The sequence below is a fragment of the Arachis stenosperma genome, chromosome 6 (genome assembly GCF_014773155.1).
Source record: "Arachis stenosperma cultivar V10309 chromosome 6, arast.V10309.gnm1.PFL2, whole genome shotgun sequence".
NCBI lineage: Eukaryota > Viridiplantae > Streptophyta > Magnoliopsida > Fabales > Fabaceae > Arachis > Arachis stenosperma.
Genome location: NC_080382.1, coordinates 124,775,801 through 124,793,169, shown reverse-complemented (window position 1 = coordinate 124,793,169; position 17,369 = coordinate 124,775,801).

Genomic DNA, 17,369 nt, shown 5'->3' with positions numbered 1-17,369 from the left:
TGATTGAAGATTTGCAGTGGGAGAAATTGGCTTCGCAAGAGAGAAATTAGATTTCCCATTTTTACATAGAGCAGCAATCTTTGAACAACAATTTCTCATTCTTTCACCGTTGGATCAACGTGAAATTTGGACTGTAGATTTTTCATATTTTATTCTTTATTCTGAACGGTGGAGACTTTAATTAGAGGTCTATAGTGGGTGAAATTGACTTCGACAGCAGCTCTATTTTTTTGGGTATATTTCATCTTCTTGCTTCTCATTTATGAGCTTTGGTGCTTTGTTGTTTTGGCTGGTTATATACACATTTTTGTGCTTTATTTGAGACTCTCTTGTACCTCATTTGATTATAGTGGAGCTATTTCATTGGTCTGGACGACCCATGGTTTTTACCTTTCACATTGAGGAGGTTTTCCACGTTAAAATCTTGGTGTGTTCTTGCTATTGCTTTACTTGCTATATTTGCTTGTTATAGTTGCTGCCATATTGTGTTGTGAGTGCTTCCATATTGTTCTTGTTTTGGATATTTGTGTCGTTTCTACTGCTAGGCTCTTTCATACATTGGTATATTGTTAATGTTGCAAGTGTGAGGAGTACATGAAATTAGTCCCATATCAAAGAAAGCAAGAAAGAGTGAGGAGTTTATAAGATGAGAGACCCATTAACTTGACACCTTAAGGTTTTGAGTTGGATGTGGTATCTTCTAATCTTATATTATCTCACTTGATTCCTTCCCGAAATCTCCCCGGTGGTCGAGAGCTCCCCACAGTTGGTCGAACAAGTGGTATCAGAGCCAATAGTTAATCGGTCTGGTGGTTTTAAGGGATATTCCAGGTGAAGCATCGAAAGTCTTCTCGACAAAGGTGGTCTGGCGGCGTGTCCCAAGGTGTTTTGTGGCAGTGTGATGGATGAATACTCGTGGTGGAGGAGCTAGAAAGAGGGAGAGTTGATGCTTGATGTGGAGGCTCACACTTGAGGGGGAGATTGTTAATGTTGCAAGCAAGGTTCTAAAAACCGAACCGATCATCGAACTGCTTTAACTACTGGTTCACTGGTTCATATGTTCAACCGGTTCGACCGTGGTGGAACCGAAAAAACCGTTTTATAATAAAATAATAAACAAAATATAAATAAACACATTAAAACATAATTATATTCTAATATAAACTTAAAAATATCATCCAACATTCAACTGATCAAGTTTGTCATTTAATCTTATTAGTCATTTGGGATTTTCATGAGATCAGCTTGACTTATTCTGTTGAATAACTTTTAGTAAGGTATAAATCCAAGTCAATATATGGAAATGCAAACCAAAAACTGAATGTTTGGAAAACATTTTATTGATCAAATCTAAAATGCGGTGAGATCAAATAACAACCAGCAAGCATCACAAAGCAAAACAATCGTATTCATCTTGGAATGACACAACACAACCCTATCCTAATCAATTAATCAATCAATGCTTCAAAAATTAATCATGCTTCAAGCAATCAACAACAAGGTTTAGAACCAACAATTAATCAATGTTTCAACAATTATTATTACAAAAAACAAGATTCATACCTAGAGTTGAAAAATCACAAGAACTTGAAGTTAAATCTAAACAACTTGAAAATGTGCAAAGGCAAAAGGATGAAAAAGATCACGCAATATCAAAGCAAATTCAGGTTCTTAGGATTGAAATTAAGAAGCTGATGGTAGAAAAGCACGCATTTTCTAAAGCAAAGCCAACAGAGCAAATGACCGAGGTGGTATTGCAAGGGAATGATGTGTGGAAAACGATCCAACACAAAACTCACCGGTAAGTGTACCAGGTCGCATCAAGTAGTAATTACTCACATGCGTAAGGTCGATCCCACGGGGATTGAAGGATTGAGCAATTTTAGTTAGGTGGTTGATTTAGTCAAGCAAACAAGTGTTGATTTGAGTGAATTGTGAATAGCAGACGCTAAATTGCATGAAACTAAATGGGGGAGGGAAAATTGACAGTAAATTAAAGAGCAGAAGAAATAAAAGAGCTGAATCTTAAAGTGCAAGTAATGTAAATGACTGAAACTTAGATTGCAAGAAATGTAAATGACTGAAACTTAAAGTGCAAGAAATGTAAACTACTGAATCTAAATTGCTGTGAAACTTAAATTGCTGAAAGATTAAAGGGAGTTGGGGAGCTGGGATTCCAAATTAAGCAAGAAAATTTAAAGAGCAATCAAATAGAGAACTAGACTACGAAATGGGATGCAGCAGATCTTAAACAGAAAAGAAAAATTGCTTGAAGAAGCAAAACAGAAATGAAACTCAGCTTAATTGAAAAATCTAAAAAGACAAATGAAGATCTCAGGGGATCAATGAAACTAGAAAACAGGTCTAGATCTCAATTCCTTCCTTGATCCAGCAGAGAACAATTTGCAGAAGAAAAGAAGATGAAAGCAGTAAATAAAACTCAGATTCAATTTTCAATTCACTAAGATTATGCTTAAGAAGAACAAAGAGATTTCAGATCAAGATTTAAAACAGAATTCCTTCAATCTTGATCCAAAATTTAAACTCAGAAAGGAAGAAATGCAGAAGCAAGACCCAAGAGAAAGAGAATTCAATCCTCAATTCCAATTCCCAAATTCAAAGTTAAAAATTGTCCCAGTGAGCTAAAAGTCTAAAAAAAAATAAAAAGTGAAGCCAAAAGTGAAGTAAAAAGTCCTATACAAATCAAACTAACTCTTATTTATACACTTCCTATTTTGGATTTTCAGAATTTGGAGTGGGCCTTTCAATTTGGTGAAGAATTGAATTTAATTGATTTTGGATTTGGAATTTTGAACCAAGCCCCCCCCCCCAGGGAAGCGTTTAGTTGTGTTACTTAACTGAGCGCCCAAACCTTGTTTCCTTGGCCTTCCAATTTGTTGCATGCCAAGCTCCCTTGGGCAGCCCTCATAGCGCTCAGTTCAAATACTTCACGCAGTGCTTTATTGTGTGCAATGTGGCTCTACTTTCGAGCCCTTGGTGAAGCAATTCAGCGCCAACAATTCATGAGGAGTGGCGCTCAGTTAAGTGAAGGAACTGAGCGCCCTTTGTGTGCTTGGAAGAGCTCCCTCTTCGAACCATGGCCTTGCCACTTTGGTGCCAATGTTGCAATGTGTGGCGCTAAGTTATGTATGTTAACCCAGCTCCCCTTTGTGTTGACAGAAACTCCATTGTTCGAGCCTTGAGGGATGCAATTCGGCCAATTTTGTTGCACAAGGTAGCACTCAGTGAAGTAAATTAATTGAGCGCCCCTTTTGCTTGCAAGGTGAGGTTCCAAGTTCGAACCTTGGCTTGCTTCCTTATGGTCAATTCCTTGCCAATTGCCTTGCATTCTAGCGCTCCTCTTATGCCTCATGTGCAAGGTTTGATCCTTGGCTCCACCTTCCCTTGCTTGTAGCGCTTCTTTTATTCCCTCCAGTGCTTGGTTTGAAACTTGGTGGCTTCCTTTGGTGTAGCGTGCCTTGAATTTCTTTGAGGAAGACCCACGAAAAAGTTAACTTAGTTAACTGAGCGCTATTGATTTTGCTTGCTTCCTTGGGCGCTCAATTAACTCTCTTCACGTAGCGCCATAGGCCTTGCTCCCTTGGCCTTTGTGTTTTGATGCTCCAGCGTTCAAATAGAGAGTGCTACGCTCACTTAGTGAGCGCTATGCCTTTGCTTCTTTGATGCACCACACTTTTTGCTTCTTTAAGCCACGCTTTATAGGCACGCTTTCTTGTTTTTTTCTTTTCTTCACCTACAAGTAATCAAAACAACCAATCAAAGTATCACCAAATTCACAAGGATTATAAATCATTCAAAAACCAACTAATTATAACTTAAACCTCATGATTTTGTGTCAAATAAAGGATGGTTGATTGATTCAACAAAACCATGCAAATCCACTCCAAATCATTTACTTACAATGCAAGAAAGTGCATAAACCCTAATGAAACAAGTGAAAAATGCTTGAAAAGCTAGTGGTGCACGAAATTGTGATCATCAACAATGGCTTCAATGACTTGGTGCTCTCAAACGTGAATCACACTTTGTCACAACTCCGCACAACTAACCAGCAAGTGCACTGGGTCGTCCAAGTAATAAACCTTACGTGAGTAAGGGTCAATCCCATGGAGATTGTTGGCATGAAGCAAGCTATGGTCATCTTGTAAATCTCAGTTAGGCGGATTCAAATGGTTATAATGGTTTTCGAAATTAATAATGAATAAAGCATAAAATAAATATAGAAATACTTATGTAAATCATTGGCGGGAATTTCAGATAAGTGTATGGAGATGCTTTGTCCCTATTGAATCTCTGCAACATACTGCTTTCTTACTTTCAATCTTTCATACTCCTTTCCATGGCAAGTTGTATGTAGGGCATCACCGTTGTCAATGGCTTCATCCCATCCTCTCAGTGAAAATGGTCCAAATGCTCTATCACAGCACGACTAATCATCTGTCGGTTCTCGATCATGTCGGAATAGAATCCATTGATTCTTTTGCGTTTGTCATCACACCCAACAATCGCGAGTTTGAAGCTCGTCACAGTCATTGAATCCCTGAATCCTACTCGGAATACCACAGACAAGGTTTAGACCTTCCGGATTCTCAGGAATGGCCGCCAATAATTCTAGCTTATACCACAAAGATTCTGATCAAGGAATCCAAGAGATATGCGCTCGTTCTAAGGTAGAACAAAAGTGGTTGTCAATCACGCGTTCATAAGGATGGATGATGATGAGTGTCACAGATCATCACATTCATCATGTTAAAGTGCAATGAATATCTTAGAATAAGAATAAGTCGAATTGAATAGAAAATAGTAGTAATTACATTGAAACTCGAGGTATAGCAGAGCTCCACACCCTTAATCTATGGTGTGTAGAAACTCTACCGTTGAAAATACATAAGTGATGAAGGTCCAAGCATGGCCGAATGGCCAATCCCCATAAACGTGATCAATAGTCTCTTAAGATGAATAATGGAATAAAACCGAGACCAAAGATGTCTAATACAATAGTAAAATGTCCTATTTATACTAGACTAGCTACTAGGGTTTACAGAAGTAAGTAATTGATGCAGAAATCCATATCCGGGGCCCACTTGGTGTGTGCTTGGGCTGAGCTTGAGCTTTACACATGCAGAGGCTTCTTTTGGAGTTGAACGCCAAGTTGTAAAATGTTTTTGGCGTTCAACTCTGGTTCGTGACGTGTTTCTGGCGTTTGACTCCAGAATGCAACATGGAACTGGCGTTGAGCGCCAGTTTACGTCATCTAATCTCGAATAAAGTATGGACTATTATATATTGTTGGAAATTTCTGGATGTCTACTTTTCAACGCCGTTGAGAGCGCGCCATTTGAAGTTCTGTAGCTCTATAAAATCCATTTCGAGTGCAGGGAGGTCAGAATCCAACAACATCAGCAGTCCCTTGTCAGCCTTTTATCAGAGTTTTGCTCAGGTCCCTCAATTTCAGCCAGAAAATACCTAAAATCACAGAAAAACACACAAACTCATAGTAAAGTCCAGAAATGTGAATTTAGCATAAAAACTAATGAAAACATCCCTAAAAGTAGCTAGATCCTACTAAAAACTACCTAAAAATAATGCCAAAAAGCGTATAAATTATCCGCTCATCACTTGCCCTTAAGCAAAAGAAGAAAGAAGAAGAAGAAGAAGAAGAAAATATGGAGGTAAGGAAGAGGTGTGTGGTTTCGGCCAATGTTAAGAAGAGAGGGTTGTGGTGTGTGAAAATGAAGAGGGATAGAGGGGTTTATATAGTGAAGGGAGAGGGAGTAGTTTCGGCCATTTAGGGTGGGTTTGGGTGGGAAAGATATTTTGAATTTTGAAGGTAGGTGGGGTTTATGGGGAAGAGTGGATGGATGTGAGTAGTGAAGAGGTGATGGGGAAGAGAGATTGAGGTGATTGGTGAAGGGTTTTGGGGAAGAGTGTTTATTGGATTGTGTGAAAAAAAGAGAGAGGGTGAGTTGAGGTAGGTAGGGATCCTGTGGGGTCCACAGATCTTGAGGTGTCAAGGATTTACATCCCTGCACTAATGAGGCGTGTAAAACGCCCTCTGCATGCAATCCTGGCGTTCAACGCCAGATTGATGCTTGTTTCTGGCGTTGAACGCCAGCTTCATGCTTGTTTTGGGCGTTCAACGCCCATCTGCAGCATGTTTCTAGCGTTCAACGCCAGTTCCATGCTTGTTTCTGGCATTTAACGCCAGCTTTCCTCAGGGTGCAATCCTGGCGTTTAAATGCCAGAATGCTGCTTGTTTCTGGCGTTCAACGCCAGAAAGATGCTCTGTTCTGGCGTTGAACGCCAGCTAGATGCTCCTTACTGGCGTTTAAACGCCAGTAAGCCCTTCTTCCAAGGTGTGCTATTTCTTCTGCTGTTTTTTATTCTATTTTTAATTTTAGTATTTGTTTTGTTATTCCACATGATCATGAACCTAATAAAACATAAAAGAACAATAAAAATAAAAATAAAAGTAGATGAATAAAAATTGGGTTGCCTCCCAATAAGTGCTTCTTTAATGTTACTAGCTTGACAGTGGGCTCTCATGGAGCCTCACAGGTGATCAGGTCAATGTTGTGGACTCCTAACACCAAACTTAGAGTTTGAATGTGGGGTTTTAACACCAAACTTATAGTTTGGTTGTGGTCTCCCAACACCAAACTTAGAGTTTGATTATGGGGCTTTGTTTGACTCTGTATTGAGAGAAGCTTTTCATGCTTCCTCTCCATGGTTGCAGAAGAAGATCCTTGAGCTTTAAACACAAGGTAGTTCCCATTTAATTGAAGGACTAGCTTTCCTCTATCAACATCAATCACAGCTCCTGCTGTGGCTAGGAAGGGTCTTCCAAGGATGATGCATTCATCCTCCTCCTTCCTAGTGTCTAAGATTATAAAATCAGCAGGGATGTAGAGGCCTTTAACCTTCATTAACACGTCCTCTACTAATCCATAAGATTGTCTTTGTGATCCATCTACCATCTCTAATGAGAATGTGGCAGGCTGTACCACAATGATCCCCAACTTCTCCATTACAGAGAGTGGCATAAGATTTATGCCTGACCTTAGGTCACACAGAGCCTTCTCAAAGGTCATGGTGCCCATGGTACATGGTATTAAGAATTTACCAGGATCTTGTCTCTTTTGAGGTAGAGTTTGCTGAACCCAAGTATCTAGTTCACTAATGAGCAAGGGAGGTTTACCTTCCCAAGTCTCATTACCAAACAACTTGGCATTCAGTTTCATGATGGCTCCTAGATATTGAGCAACTTGTTCTCCAGTTACATCTTCATCCTCTTCAGAGGAAGAATAGTTTTCAGAGCTCATGAATGGCAGAAGAAGGTTTAATAGGATCTCTATGGTCTCTATATGAGTCTCAGATTCCTTTAGGTCCTCAATAGAGAACTCCTTCTTGCTTGAGAGACGTCCCATGAGGTCTTCCTCACTGGGATTCACGTCCTCCCCTTCCTCCTTGAATTTGGCCATATTGACAATATCAATGGCCTTGCACTCTCTTTTTGGATTCTCTTCTGTATTGCTTGGGAGAGTACTAAGAGGAGTTTCAGTGATTTTCGTACTTAGCTGGCCCACTTGTGCCTCCAAATTTCTGATGGATGACCTCGTTTCACTCATAAAACTTAAAGTGGCCTTAGACAGATCAGAGACTATATTTGCTAAGCTAGAGGTACTCTGCTCAGAATTTTCTGTCTGTTGTTGAGAAGATGATGGAAAAGGCTTGCTATTGCTGAGCCTATTTCTTCCACCATTATTAAAGCCTTGTTGAGGCTTTTGTTGATCCTTCCATGAGAAATTTGGATGATTTCTCCAAGAGAAATTATAGGTGTTCCCATAGGGTTCACCCATGTAATTTATCTCTGCTATTGCAGGGTTCTCAGGATCATAAGCTTCTTCTTCAGAAGATGCCTCTTTAGTACTGTTGGATGCATTTTGCCATCCATTCAGACTTTGAGAAATCATGTTGACTTGCTGAGTCAACATTTTGTTCTGAGCCAATATGGCATTCAGAGCATCAATTTCAAGAACTCCCTTCCTCTGAGGCGTCCCATTACTCACAGAATTTCTCTCATAAGTGTACATGAATTGGTTATTTACAACCATGTCAATGAGTTCTTGAGCTTCTGCAGGCGTTTTCTTTAGGTGGATGGATCCACCTGCAGAATGGTCCAGTGACATCTTAGAGAACTCAGATAGACCATAATAGAATATATCCAAAATGGTATACTCTGAAAGCATGTCAGAAGGACACCTTTTGGTCATCTGTTTGTATCTTTTCCAAGCTTCATAGAGGGATTCACCTTCTTTTTGTTTGAAGGTCTGAACATCCACTCTAAGCTTGCTCAACTTTTGAGGAGGAAAGAACTTAGCCAAGAAGGCCGTGACCAGCTTATCCCAGGAGTCCAGGCTATCTTTAGGTTGTGAATCCAACCATGTTCTAGCTCTGTCTCTTACAGCAAAAGGGAAAATCATGAGCCTGTAGACTTCAGGATCTACTCCATTAGTCTTAACAGTCTCACAGATCTGCAAGAACTCAGTTAAAAACTGATAGGCATCTTCTGATGGAAGTCCATGGAACTTGCAGTTCTGTTGCATTAGAGCAACTAGTTGAGGTTTCAGCTCAAAATTGTTTGCTCTAATGGCAGGGATTGAGATGCTTCTTCCATCGAACTTGGAAGTAGGTGTAGTATAGTCACCAAGCATCCTTCTTGCATTATTGTTGTTGGGCTCGGCTGCCATATTCTTTTCTTGTTCGAAAATTTCAGTAAGGTTGTCTTTGGATTGTTGTATTTTAGCTTCTCTCAGTTTCCTCTTCAGAGTCCTTTCAGGTTCAGGATCAGCTTCAACAAGAATGCCTTTTTTCTTGTTCCTGCTCATATGAAAAAGAAGGGAACATAAAATAATAATAGGGATCCTCTTTACCACAGTAGAGAGATTCCTTTATGTTAGTAGAAGAAGAAAGGAATAGAAGAAAGAAAAGAGTTAAGAATCCAACACAAGGGGGAAGATAGGTTCGAATTCTTGAAATGAAGAGAAATGTTAGGAGATAAATAAATAGATAAAAGAAGATGAGAGGGAGAGAATTTCGAAAATTAATTTTGAAAAAGGGGTTAGTGATTTTCAAAAATTAAGAGAAGAATTAAAATTAAAATTAAAATTTGAAATAATTAGTTAATTAAGAAAATTTTGAAAAAGAGGGAAGTGATTTTCGAAAATTAGGGAGAGGAAAGTAGTTAAATGGTTTTGAAAAAGATAAGAAACAAACAAAAAGTCAATTAGTTAGTTGAAAAAGATTTGAAAATCAATTTTGAAAAGATAAGAAGTTAGAAAAGATTTTTGAAATCAAATTTTTGAAAAAGATATGATTTGAAAAAGATATTTTAAGAAGATATGATTGTAAAAGATATTTTGAAAAAGATTTGATTTTTAACATTTGATTACTTGACTAACAAGAAACTAAAAGATATGATTCTAGAATTTAAAGATTGAACCTTTCTTAATAAGAAAGTAACAAACTTCAAAATTTTGAATCAATCACATTAATTGTTAGTAAAGTTTTCGAAAATTATGAAATAAAGATAAGAAAAAGATTTTGAAAATCAAAGTTGAAAATTTTCGAAAATAAATAAAAAAATGAAAAAAATTTGATTTTTGAAAAAGTTTTGAAAAGATAAGATTTTTAAAATTGAAAATTTGACTTGACTTATAAGAAATAGCTAAGTTTTTTTTTTAATTTTTGACTAAGTCAACTCAAATTTTCGAAAATTATGAGCAAAATAAGGAAAATATATTTTTTTAATTTTTGAATTTTTAATGATGAGAGAGAAAAACACAAAAAATGACTCATAACATGAAAATTATGAATCAAAACACATGATGCATGCAAGAACACTATGAATGTCAAGATGAACACCAATAACACTTTGAATTTCAAGATGAACATCAAGACTTATTTTTGAAAGATTTTCAAGAAAAGAAAACATGTAAGACACCAAACTTAGAAATTTTTAATGTTTAGACACTATGGATTAAAAAATGCATATGAGGAACAACAAAAAGCACAAAACAAGAAAATATCAAGATCAAACAAGAAGACTTACCAAGAACAGCTTGAAGATCATGAAGAACACATGCATGAATTTTCGAAAATTGCAAGAAAGAGGGAAACATGCAATTGACACCAAACTTAAAACATGACACAAGACTCAAACAAGAAACACAAAATATTTTTTGTTTTTATGATTTTATTGATTTTTTTGTATTTTATTTTATTTTATTTTATTTTATTTTGAAAACATATAGGAAAAATAAAATAAGAAATTCAAAATTTTTAATAAGAATTCCAGGAGTCTTTCAATGTTAGCCTAAAGCTCCGATCCAGGAGTTGGACATGGCTTAATAGCCAGCCAGCTTTAGGATATAAATTAGGCATGCAACAGTTGATACTTCATCCAACTCCATATACATGCCCTTTATGCTGACAAGTGGAAGCCTCAATCCAAAAGGATTTGGACACGGCTTTTCAGCCAGCTAAGCTTCAACATGCTTCATGAAACACTAGAATTCATTCTTAAAAATTTAGAATAATTTTTCAAAAATAGAAGTAAAAATTTTATTGAAAGATTTTTGAAAAACAATTTGAAAATAAAACAAAAAGAAAATTACATAATCTGAGCAACAAGATGAACCGTCAGTTGTCCAAACTCGAACAATCCCCGGCAACGGCGCCAAAAACTTGGTGCACAAAATTGTGATCATCAACAATGGCTCCAATGACTTGGTGCTCTCAAACGTGAATCACACTTTGTCACAACTCCGCACAACTAACCAGCAAGTGCACTGGGTCGTCCAAGTAATAAACCTTATGTGAGTAAGGGTCGATCCCACGGAGATTGTTGGCATGAAGCAAGCTATGGTCATCTTGTAAATCTCAGTTAGGCAGATTCAAATGGTTATAATGGTTTTCGAAATTAATAATGAATAAAGCATAAAATAAATATAGAAATACTTATGTAAATCATTAGCGGGAATTTCAGATAAGTGTATGGAGATGCTTGTCCCTGTTGAATCTCTACAACATACTGCTTTCTTACTTTCAATCCTTCATACTCCTTTCTATGGCAAGCTATATATACAGCATCACCATTGTCAATGGCTACATCCCATCTTCTCAGTGAAAATGGTTCAAATGCTCTGTCACAGCACGGCTCCAGAAAATTCATTTTAAGTGCAAAGAGGTCAGAATCTAACAGCATCAGCAGTCCTTTGTCAGCCTCTTTATCATAGTTTTGCTCAGGTCCCTCAATTTCAGCCAGAAAATACCTGAAATCACAGAAAAACACACAAACTCATAGTAAAGTCCAGAAATGTGAATTTTACATAAAACTAATAAAAACATCCCTAAAAGTAGCTAGATCCTACTAAGAACTACCTAAAAATAATGCCAAAAAGCGTATAAATTATCCGCTCATCAGCTAGCATAAGATGACTTGTCATCAGGGAACCAAGATGTGGATAAGATACTTGGTACCCTGATGACAGAAGTGGAAATCTTGAAGAACCATCACAATGAATTGACAAATATCCTGCAGAAAGAACATGCTGAGAAAGAAAATATGTGCAAAACAATATCTCAACTAGAAGGAGAGCGTAAGAAGAAAGAAGCAAAATTAAGCATTATGGAAAAGAAGCAGACAAATAACAAAAGACAATCATCAGCAAAGCAACCCAATAATCTCAAGTGCAAGAATGACAACAACTATTTAACGAACTAACAAGTCCAAAATCATAGGTTCACAAGAACCCACAGCAAATCACTCCAACCCAATAATCTCATAAGTCAAAATTATTCGATAATAATTCAACCTAGTAACAAGTTACAACAACAAAATTCACAACTTAACTAACAATAATTATTCATAATTATTCAACAATCATTCAACAAAGTTCACAGTTCAGTGCACAGTTCACATAAAAATAAAAAACTAAATCATAGACATAGCTCATAGTTCACAATTCACATAACTTGACAGTAACAACAAATTATTCAATTATAGTTAAAAAAATTATCTAGAAGCTAGAAGCCTTGAACAAAGCACGCAAGAGGCTAGAATGGTTCAGTAAATTAGTTCACACTTCAGTGACTTCACAGTTCACAGAGCTTCACAGAATCAAACAATGGTTCAATCATAGTTAATAAAAACATTTTCCTAGAAGCTAGAAGAAGCCTTCAACAGAGCATGCAAGAGGGAGACAGAGACACCGAGTGACCAAAACAAGGAAGCGTGGCTGCGCGATGGGCTTTGAATGGGCTTCGAACGTTGCGGAGGAACAGAGCTAGTGCCGGCGGCAGGGTGGCTGCGCGACGGAGGAAGGTTGCGATGGCTGCGCGATGGAAGAGAATGTTGATATCGATGGCTACTACACGATGGAGGGAAAGTGAGCGACCAGACGGTGGCTGCTCGAAGGAACGACGGCGGCGGAACGAGGCGGTGGCTGGACGCAGGTGAGGGACGGCCATGAGCTCGATTGAGAGAAGCCCTGCCTTGGACTGAGTCTGAGAGAGGCAGAGCATTCTGGAATCTAGAAGGAGTTAGGGCATCTGGCATGAACGAGAGGATGGAGTTAGGGAAAGCTAAGTGCAGCAGATGAAACGACGACGTTTGGCTCCCTGCTCATAAAATCGGTCGGGTCACGGTTCGGTTCGACTGACCGGTTCACCGGTTCATATCCGATTTTTAAAATTCCCGGTTTTGATATTTGCCCGAACCGTATTTCTTCACGGTTTACAGTTTGACCGGTTCGACCGACCGGTCCAAACCGGTTTTCAGAACCTTGGTTGCAAGTGTGAGGAGTGCATGAAGTTAGTTCCACATCAAAGAAAGCAAGAAAGAGTGAGGAGTTTATAAGATGAGAGACCCATTAACTTGACACCTTAAGGTTTTGAGTTGGATGTGGTGTCTTCTAATATTATAGTATCTCACTTGATTCCTCCCCGAAATCTCCCCGGTGGTCGAGAGCTCCCCACAGTTGGCCCAACAATAATAATCCCCAGAATGTAGTAGCTTTTGAAAATGAAGATACCCCACAAGATAATCTTGGTGAGGAGGTCATTCTTTGTATTGTTTGACTGGGTTAAAAAGCTAATGAGATAGTAAATAGAATTCGAACTAATCAGCGTGGGGATGAATATCAGGTGACTAGGATCGTGGAAGATGTCCTTAGTCGAGTAGGGATAAATGTAGGCTTTATGAATCGACCATATTTTGTATATGCATTTCCAAATGCAATTTAAATGGCTGAAGTGCTAAGAGGGGTAAAGAATCCTAAAATTGTGATGAAATTTGCTGGAGAAGTAGGAGAGTTAACTATAGAGCACATTGCTCGATATTTGCTAGAACTTGGAAACTTAGCAAACAATGAAGAATTGAAAATGAAGTGTTTTTTCTTCTTCTTTGACAAAAAATGCTTTTACATGATTTTCGAATTTAAGGCTCAATTTGATTTTAACATGAGCTCAGTTGAAAAATGCTTTTCATAGTCAACTTTGTAGAGGAGAATTGAAAGTAACTTTAATAGGCATATTTGTTTTTGAAAGAGATTATGAAGAATCAATAGATGACTATATAATTCGATTAAAAAATGCTCGCAATTGATGTTATGTGTCAATTTCTGAAAGCGAGATCGTCAAAGTCGCCATCAAAGGTCGTCTTTAATATGCGTCGAAAGTAATCAATATGCATATCCCTAACCTTGTTCATTTAACTGAAAGAGTTCGACAGGTTGAAAAAATAAAAAAAAAAAGAAAAGAAGAAAGAAAGAGAAATGGTTGAATTTGAGTTTGTTGACAATAATATTCAAAGATGATAAGTATTTTTTGCTTCTGTCTTTTTAGTATAAAAATGTTATATCGAAAATAATATTTTCGATAAGTTATTATTGAACTCTTCGACAAGCCAATATTCGACAAATTTAAACTTTGATAAGGTTACAAGTACATATTGGAACCCTTTGAAAGCAGTTATGTACTCAATTGTCTAATCTATTAAAGTCTATACAAGTATATCTACAAGAAGAAGTATGTCTACAAGAAGAAGTCATCAAGAAGCGGTTCTTAGCAGTTGTTTGACATAATTGTGAAAAAATCTTTATTCAACTTTGAAATTCTGTAAAGTTGATCAAATTTAAGAAAAAAAAACTTCTCTATTCAACTTTAAAATTCTGTAAAGTTAAAAATTAAATAATGATAATGATATTTTCGAATTATCAAATATGACAAACTCTCTTACCACAATGATCTGAGAAGAAATAAGAAAGAGTTACCATGATTTGAAAAATATATTGTCATAAAAAAAATCAATGATGTGTTGAAAATGAGTATGGCTTAAAATATTTAACAAAATATTGAAAATCTAATAGTTAGACAAACAGCTACTTTGCTTTAAGATATCAAAAAAATAAATACTTGGGGCATTTGTTATATCAAAGATAACTTTCTTCAATAAATGGAAAGAAAAGAAAATTATGATTGAAACATGAATCATATTTATTCATTTTATTATCCTTGGTTCTTCAACAGTGACATGATGTTTCACTAATATTTTGTCATGCACTATGTAAAAATATTTGTGAAAATTTATACAATATATGAAGTTGATCAAACAATTATTTGGGGTTGGTTTCAAATTAATCAAGCATCGAAGACCAATTTCGACAAAGAAGAGCAAGCTAGACAAAGACATCCGGCAAGATGTCCAGAGGCTCAATCTTCTCAAAGTCCACATGATAATTATTCACCTTTGTTTTGTCGATCCCAAGCTATTGGAGTTGGATAAATCAAGAATTGGCAAAAGTTTAGTGATCGAAAAATGAGATAATATAATAGCAATAGGCTCGATGTAGTTATTTTGGTCGAGACTGTGGTAGATGAAGGGTATTTACAAATTTGATTAATTAAAATTATTATTAATATTAATAAACGGTTACTAACCGTTTAATATAATTTGCCTAAAGGGACACAACCTTTTAAGAATTGTGTATGTTCAAAATATTGTATCTATTGGTTAAAGAGATACAACTCTTTAAGCATTGTGTATGTGGAAAATATTGTATTTATTGGCAATAGAAAAGACACAACTATTTGTGTACATAATAAATTATAATTGCTATGTGCAATATGTATAAATAAATCATTGTCCACTATTTCAAACACAGAAGTACTAAGTATATATTTTACTTAACTATTAAGAGATTTTCTTTGTTCAAGAGAGTTGAGAATTTCTTATTATTGCTAATTAAGAAATTCATTGGTTTCATTGTATCTTGGGAGAGTATCATCATCAACCTTGTAGCAACTGTGGGGACAAATATCTCTCAAAAGAAAGTGATTTAATCGTGCCTTCAAACCATAACACAATATAAGATTTTGTCATCTTCTCATACTAATATACCCAACAATTTTAGAGAGATAGTTATTGAAGATGGCACAAGATCAAAACACCACACTCAAGGTCATGAATCAAGAGTTTGTCAAGTTAGATCGTTTTGATGGAACAAACTTCAACCGTTGGAAGGACAAGATGATGTTTTTTCTTTCGATGCTGCTGAAAATGTCACACTGGAAGAGAAAGAAAAGATTATTCAATTGAAGAAGCGTGATGAAGATACTTTCGCATGTCGAGGTCATATTCTCAACACTTTATTTGACCGACTCTATGATCTCTATATGTCAATTCAATCACCATTGGATATTTGAAAGTCTTTGGAAGAAAAGTACAATACCGAACGACAAGGAACATATAAGTTTATTATGATGAAATATTTTGAATTTATTATGAATGATACTATGCATGTCATGGATTAAATAAATAAATTACAAATCCTTGTAAGTAGACTTCGTGGTCTACAAGTGGTGATCCTTAAATCATTACAAGGTGGAGAATATTTTTTCTAATGAATTTGATAATTTTTGTGAATTACATGGTATTTTGTATTAATCTTTCGCTCCATATACTTTGCAATAAAATGGTTTAGCGAAAAGGAAAAATCGTACCTTAGTGGATATGGTTAATTCAATGTTATTAAATGCAAAATTGCCTTACAATTTGTGGAGTGAAGCATTGTTGACATCATGTCATATCCATAATAGGATACCATCAAGATATAGGTTTCTCCTTATGAAATTTGGAAAGGAAGAAAATCTAATTTGAATTATCTTAAGGTGTGGGGGTGTTTAGCCTTTTATCGAGTTCATGATTAAAAGAGAACTAAATTGGGACCAAGAACCATAAAAAGTACTTTTATAGAATATGCTTAAAACTTTAAAGCATATAGAATATTATATTTAGTGTCTAATGTAGTTGTTGAATCAAGAGAGGTAGAATTTACTGAAAATAAATTTATCAATGATTCAACTTCTAGTTCAGAATATCCCCAAAATGATACTAATATTTCACAAGAAATAAATAATCAAAATAATAAATGTCTAAGCGACAAAGAGTTGATTAAACCAAGGAAGAGCTTGAGAGTAAGAAAAGAAAAAGACTTGGGTCTAGATTTTATTTCTTCTCAGGTTATCACCTTTTCGGTAGAAGGAACTAGGAATTCTGTGACAAACAAGATTCCTATTGTGATGAACATAGAGGGTGATCCTCAAATGTTCAAAGAGGCTATGGCTTCAAGGGATTCTACTTTTTGGAAAGAAGTAATAAATGATAAAATAGACTCAATATTATCAAACAATACTTGGGTCTTAGTTGATTTTTCTCTGAGGTCAAAGTCTATAGGATGTAAGTAGGTATTTAGAAGAAAGTATAATACTGATGGTTCATTACAAACTTTAAAGCAAAGATAGTGGCCAAGGAGTTTAGACAATAAGAAGGTCTAGACTATTTTGATACCTATGCACATGTGGCAAGAATAACTTCTATTAGGACTCTTATAGCATTAGCATCCATTCACAAGTTTCATATACATCAAATAGATGTTAAAACGAATTTTCTAAATGGAGATCTTAATGAAAGAATTTATATGGAACAACCGGAAGGCTATGTGCTAGCCGAAAATGAAAATAAAGTTTGTTAATTAATTAAGTCTTTGTATGGACTAAAACAAGTACCTAAACAATGGCATGAAAATTTTGATTCAGTTGTGTTATCAAATGGCTTCTCACATAACAGTGCGGATAAATGTATTTACTCAAAATTTACTAAAGATTATGGAATAATCATTTGTTTATATGTTGATGATATGTTAATCATCAAAACAAATTTAGAAGGAATTCGTGTAACGAAGGAGTATCTAACTTCTAAATTCAAAATGAAGGATTTGAATAAAGTT